Below are 6,472 nucleotides of genomic sequence, written 5' to 3'. Positions count from 1 at the left end.
CAAAGTTATAAGCCCCTATCTTTCTCTGTGTCCGATTGAAGCTTTGATCTCATAAGTATCTCGTGAGTGTTAGCAATTGTGGAAGACGAAAAGATGATTGAGTATATGGACTTGCTAGACAAGCTCGTATATTGACTCTTTTTATGATAAATTGCAATTGCTTCAATGACCGAGATCATAGTTTGTTGGTTTTCAATAAAGTTTTTAGTTCATACTTTACCTTGGGAACGAATTGTCACTTTAGCATGAGAAGTTATATAACAATGTACATTGTTGTTCTAAAGATGATCATGATGCCCTCATGTCCGTATTTTATTTTATCGACACCTCTATCTCTAAAAATGTGGACATGATTATCGATCTCGGCTTTCGCTTAAGGACAAGCGAGGTCTAAGCTTGGGGGAGTTGATACGTCCATTTTGCATCATGTTTTTATATGAATATTTATTGCATTATGGACTGTTATTTTCACATTAAGGTACAATTTATGCCTTTTGTCTGTTATTTTACGAGATTTACATGAAGAGGGAGAATGCCGGCAGTTGGAATTCTGGACTGGAAAGGAGCAAATTTGAGAGACCTATTTTGCACAACTCCAAAAGCCCTAAAAATTTATGGAGAATTATTTTGGAATATATAAAAATTATTGGGCGAATAAAATAGCAGAGGGGATCCACTAGGTGGCCACAAGCCTGCGGGCGCGCCCTAGCCCCCAGGGAGCGCCCCTGATGGCTTGTGTCTGTGTCAGTTTTTCCCGAAGAGGAAGGGATGATGCAACATAGCTACGGTAGGTATTTCCCTCAGTTATGAAACCAAGGTTATCGAACCAGTAGGAGAACCAAGCAACATAGTAAACGGTACATGCACACAAAGAACAAATACTTGCAACCAGACGCGTAAGATGGGGTTGTCAATCCCTCTCGGGTAAAAGATGGTAAAGAGATAGATTGGTAGATGCAAATAAAATAACGGCAAATAAAATTCAGCAGGGTATTTTTGGGTTTTTGGTAATATAGATATGAAAATAAAAGATGCAAATAAATAGAAAGGCAAATAGCAATATAGATCTAAAAATATATGATGAGAAAATAGACCCGGGGGCTGTAGATTTCACTAGTGGCTTCTCTCGAGAAAATAGCATGTAGTGGGTAAACAAATTACTATTGGGCAATTGATAGAACATCGAATAATTATGAGGATATGCAGGCAATGATCATTATATAGGCATCACGTCCAAGATTAGTAGACCGACTCTGCCTGCATCTACTACTATTACTCCACACATCGACCGCTATCTAGCATGCATCTAGTGTATTAAGTTCATGGAGAAATGAAGTAATGCAATAAGAACGATGACATGATGTAGACAAGATCTATTCATGTAGGAATAGACCCCATCTTGTTATCCTTAATAGCAACGATACATACGTGTCTTGTTGTCCCTTATGTCACTGGGAAAGAATACCATACGATCGAACCCATCACAAAGCACCTCTTCCCATGGCAAGAAAAAATGATCTAGTCGGCCTAACAAAACCAAAGATTCGAAGAAGAAATACGAGGCTATAAGTAATCATGCATATAAGAGATCAAAGAAACTCAAATAACTTTCATGGATATATAGATCTGATCATAAACTCAAAGTTCATTAGATCCCAACAAACACACTACAAAAAAGAGTTACATCAAATAGATCACCAAGAGACCATTGTATTGAGAATCAAAAACAGAGAAGAAGCCATCTAGCTACTGCCTACGGATAGGGAGGTCTACAGTGAACTACTCACGCATCATCGGAGAGGCACCAATGAGGATGATGAACCCCTCCATGATGGTGTCAAGATTGGATCTGGTGGTTCTCGAACTTGCGGCAGCTGGAATTGTGTTTCGTCGACTCCCCTAGGGTTTTTGGAATATTGCACTACTGGAAGCAGGGATTTTGCCGTCTGCCAGTTCTTTGCCGTCTGCTTGCAGACGGCAAAGAAGGTCTTTGCCATCAGCTACCAAACAACAGACGGCAAAAGAGTTAGCAGACGGCAAAGAAGGTCTTTGTCATCTGTTATTTCTTTGTCGTCTGCTGGCAGATGGCAAAGAATCTTTGCCATCTGCCAGCGGACGGTAAAGAAGTGCCAGCGGACGGCAAAGAGGGGGGCTATCTTCGGATCTGACCAGTGGATCTCATTTTCCCCCGATGGGCCGAAAGAAGCGCATCCCCCCACCAAACCCTACTCCGCCCCCACATCCGCCTGCCGGCGCCCTCCTCCGCCTCGCCGATGCACTGGGGTCGCCGCTCCTCCTCCGCGCCCACGGCACCGTCCACTCCCACGCCGCCGCCGTCCTCACCGACCCCGACCAGCTCCGGGCCGAGCTTCGCAACCGCGCCTCTGCTCTCCTCCGGCCGGCGCGCCACCGCGCCTCGTCTCCTCCAGCCGGAAGGGTACCCAACGCCGCCACCCCCCCGCCCTCCACCCATCCACACACCCGGCTCTCCCGGCTCGGCGCGCGCCACCGTGACCTGCGGGAGGCCTGAGCTCGAGCTCGCGGGCGACGACGACGCACCGCACAGGGTCCCTCCCTACTTCTCCCCATCGATTCCTCTCTCCTTTGCTCCTTCCTTCTGTCCCCCATTCCAATAGACTTATTTTTGCTTTGATTTAGATCAGCAGGAGCTCTCCCCCTCTCCAGATCCATGCACGGCGACGACCAGGACCCCACGCTCAAGCCCCACGAGCTGGACGAGGTCGACAGCGAGGTCATCTGCCCTGCCCACCATGATTTCCCATAGAACAAGAAGGTCGACCCTCTCGCTCTATTTTCTTTTCTTTCCAAATGACTGCCGCCGTGCTCTTGGATAATTCTCTAGGGGCTCTCAAATTTTCTTGGACTGAACCTGATGCAAAAAACGTGGCCACTTTGTTTCCTGATACTCGCAGGTTACAGCCATCGATAGACTAGCATCACTGGCTATTTTGTTTCTCTTCTCTCACCGTGTGAGCACTAGCAGTGTAGAATTTGTGAGAGCTGCTACTTAGTTAAGCAACTACTAGTTTAATAAGTAAATGTCCATGAGATGCTCCTGTTGGTTCCTTTGATTTTTGTTGTTTATGGATGGAAAGTAATTCATTCATCTCACTAAATCGATTGGGAAAGAGTTGATTGTTTGTTAACTAGGCTTGCTATTACACTGCTTCTCTGTTATATAATATGTGCAAACTTTCTATTTGTTATGTGGTGAAAATAGCCATCGTATTTATTTCCACACAATCAAGTTGATGAAAATTATGCCACGTGAATTTTCATGCTATTGTACCAAGATGAGGGTGCTGCTTGTTGCCATGGAATGCTTAGTTTGATCCCACTTGTTATCAGCAAATAAATATACGTGTTTTATTTTTGTACGTTTTGTTATGAAAGACAAGTCCCTTTGGAAGAAAAAGACTACTTGGAAGGAAAATGGGAAGCCGACTATGTATTCTCGGTTATTGGTAAAATCAAAATCTGGTACAACTCATGCTTGATTGTTACTGGGTAAATGCCAAGCTGCTTATACAATCGATGATACTATTTTTTATATGCGTAACTAGAAGTAGCTGACATCCTTGTACTTCATCCGCTTATATAATTGATGCACATACAAGTAGGCTCCTGATCTTTTCTCAATTTAATATATATCACAATTTGATGATGAATTCCTTGTTTCCAGTACATGTCACCAAGTTCAGGATATTACGTAGTAAATGCCTCCGCCTGACAAGATGTAAAAATAAACCTTTTCCCGCCCTTTACTCTGTTTTATTTGTTTATAATGGAAACTAGTGCAGAGTTAGATACGTATAGTGCTTGAAGATTTGCCCTCTTAAGTCCTCTTAAAATAGTTTGGCCATAGTTTGTATCTACACGTGCCTTGAGCATCCATATTTTGCCCAGCTGATATATTTTTGTTATTATCAGATTCAGACTCAGCTATTTTTTTTTCTTTTTTGTTCCTACAAGATGTTCAGCTTAGCTTTAAATACAGTAAATTTGGATACTGGAAATGTTATATGACTCTGTTCTCCATGCCAGCATTATCCATGTTGCTCTTGACATTCATGCTTTATGAACAAGTAGAACACACCTGACAAGACAACTGCCAATGAATGCTATGAGGTTTAGGAGAGACTTTGTGGATGTTTTTGCCTGTTACCACGTGTTGGCCACTAGAACAAGTAGACATTTTAGATGGCCCTTTTTTGTCTGTACGTTGTGTATGTCATCTGTTAGAACTGGGATTGTTTTTGGTTTTGGCCTTGATAATACTAACTCTACCCTTTAGTTGAATCAGTTTCAAGGCCGCCCTTTTGCTCTCCACAATTCAGCCCTCTATTTTCCTGTTTGAAAAAGATGTGCTTATGTCATTGTGTTTGTTGAACTGTACAACATAACAACAGTGGAGTGACTTGCAGGTGCCTCATGTGGATTTTATGGCTTAAGCCAAGAGGAGAAAGAAAGGGCTCTGCATATGAAAAGATACCAACATTATTGTTTCCATGAAATTGGTAATATATGTGGCATGTGTTTGTTTATCTTTTCTGCAAGATCAACTTGTGTCCTGAGACCTTCTAGTGGTACTGAGACCCATAAAAGAATTGTCTTCTTGCATGATCACTTACTGAAAATAGGGACAATCAGCTTTACTTCTGAGTACTTAGAAGTAGTTAAGTTATCTAAGTTATTATGGGTACTGTTACAATGTGCTTGTATTGAACCATCTATCCAAGTTTATTACTAACTCTATATGTGCTTCTCTGCACCTATGCTTGCCTGTATATCTATTTGCTTTATGGACATGACTCTTGTGTTTGTTTGCTTGTTGTACTGTGATAATTGCAATGCTTATTTAGCGACAAAATTTGCTCTTAATGTACTGTTGCAGGATCTGGATATCTCTCAAAATTTAGTACTTTCTGGTGTTGACTCTTAGTGTTTTTGTTATACAGGTTGGAAGAAAAGAAGAAGATCCAGAGAAGATCTTAGTAATAAGATAGTTTTTAGGAAAATAGATATTTAGTTTTAGGTCATTTCTTCTAATTTCAGATATGGAATGCTTGTCTTTAGTTTTTGTTTTGACTTTGTGAAACTTGCTAACTATGGATGAAACTGTGTAATATTGATGAAACTATGTATATGTATGGATGAAACTTGCTACTATTGGTAACATGTGTTGGATATGCTATATTGGTACTATGTATGGATGAAACTTGTTACTATGTATATATATGTGTGTTTGATTTTCTGTGAAAATGAATGGGTATAAGAAGAAACAGAATTAATGCCTATTTGGTCTCTTTGCCATATGCCAGCAGATGGCAAAGAGCCTGCAGTCTTTGCCGTCTGCTGGCAGACGGCAAAGACTGCAGGCTCTTTGCCGTCCGCTGCAGACGGCAAAGGCCCTTTGCCGTCAGCCGCCCGGAAGCAGACGGCAAAGTAGCTCTTTGCCGAACCTTACTTTGCCGGAGCCTTTTGCCGTCCGCGGCTGACGGCAAAGGCCTTTGCCGTCCGCCGTTCATGCCTTTGCCGTCCGCCGTGGCAGTCGGCAAAATAGCTGATTCCTGTAGTGTTGGGGTATTTATAGAGCAAGGAGGCGGTGCGTGATACGTCTCGAACGTATCTATAATTTTTTATTGTCCCATGCTATTATATTATCTATTTTGGATGTTTTATATGCATTAATATGCTATCTTATATTATATTTGGGACTAACTTATTACCCTAGAGCCCAGTGCCAGTTTCTGTTTTTTCCTTGTTTTTGAGCTTCGCAAAAAAGGAATACTAGACGGAGTTCAAACGGAATAAAACTTCACGATGATTTTTCTTGGACCAGAAGACACCCAGGGGACTTGGAGTGCAAGTTAGAAGAGCCACGAGGTGGCGCCAAGGGTGGAGGGCGCGCCCCTACCTTGGGGGCCCCTCGGTGACTTCTTGACCTAGCTCATCCTCCTATATATTCACATATATTCCAGAACCACCAGAGGCACCCACGAAAACACTTTTCCACCGCGGCAACCTTCTATTCCCGTGAGATCCCATCTTGGGGCCTTTTCCGGCGTCCTGCCGGAGGGGGATTCGATCACGGAGGGCATATACATCAACTCTATTACCCTTCTGATGAAGCGTGAGTAGTTTACCACAGACCTACAGGTCCATATAGCTAGTATCTAGATGGCTTCTTCTCTCTCTTTGATTATCAGTACCATGCTCTCCTCGATGTTCTTGGAGATCTATCCGATGTAATCTTCTTTTGCGGTGTGTTTGTCGAGATCCGATGAATTGTGGATTTATGATAAGCTTCTCTACGAATATTATTTGAATCTTCTGTGAATTCTTATATGCATGATGTGATATCTTTGTATTTCTCTTCGAATTATAGGTTTGGTTTGGCCAACTAGATTGGTTTTTCTTGCAATGGGAGAGGTGCTTAGCTTTGGGTTCA

The 6,472-nt window shown here is 42.4% G+C and overlaps 1 long non-coding RNA gene across 1 annotated transcript; it reads left to right on the top strand.

The window, feature by feature from the left end:
* The first annotated feature begins 2,631 nt into the window (after positions 1-2,631).
* LOC123074372 (uncharacterized) lies at positions 2,632-5,222 on the top strand. Its single transcript, XR_006435943.1, has 3 exons — positions 2,632-2,794; positions 4,446-4,538; positions 4,980-5,222. It is a non-coding gene; the product is annotated as an uncharacterized lncRNA (long non-coding RNA).
* The last annotated feature ends 1,250 nt before the right edge of the window (positions 5,223-6,472 follow it).

This window comes from Triticum aestivum, chromosome 3D (genome assembly GCF_018294505.1).
Source record: "Triticum aestivum cultivar Chinese Spring chromosome 3D, IWGSC CS RefSeq v2.1, whole genome shotgun sequence".
NCBI classification, from domain to species: Eukaryota; Viridiplantae; Streptophyta; class Magnoliopsida; order Poales; family Poaceae; genus Triticum; species Triticum aestivum.
The sequence above is the reverse complement of the archived record's forward strand: the minus strand, read 5'-3'. Positions and strand labels throughout refer to the sequence as shown.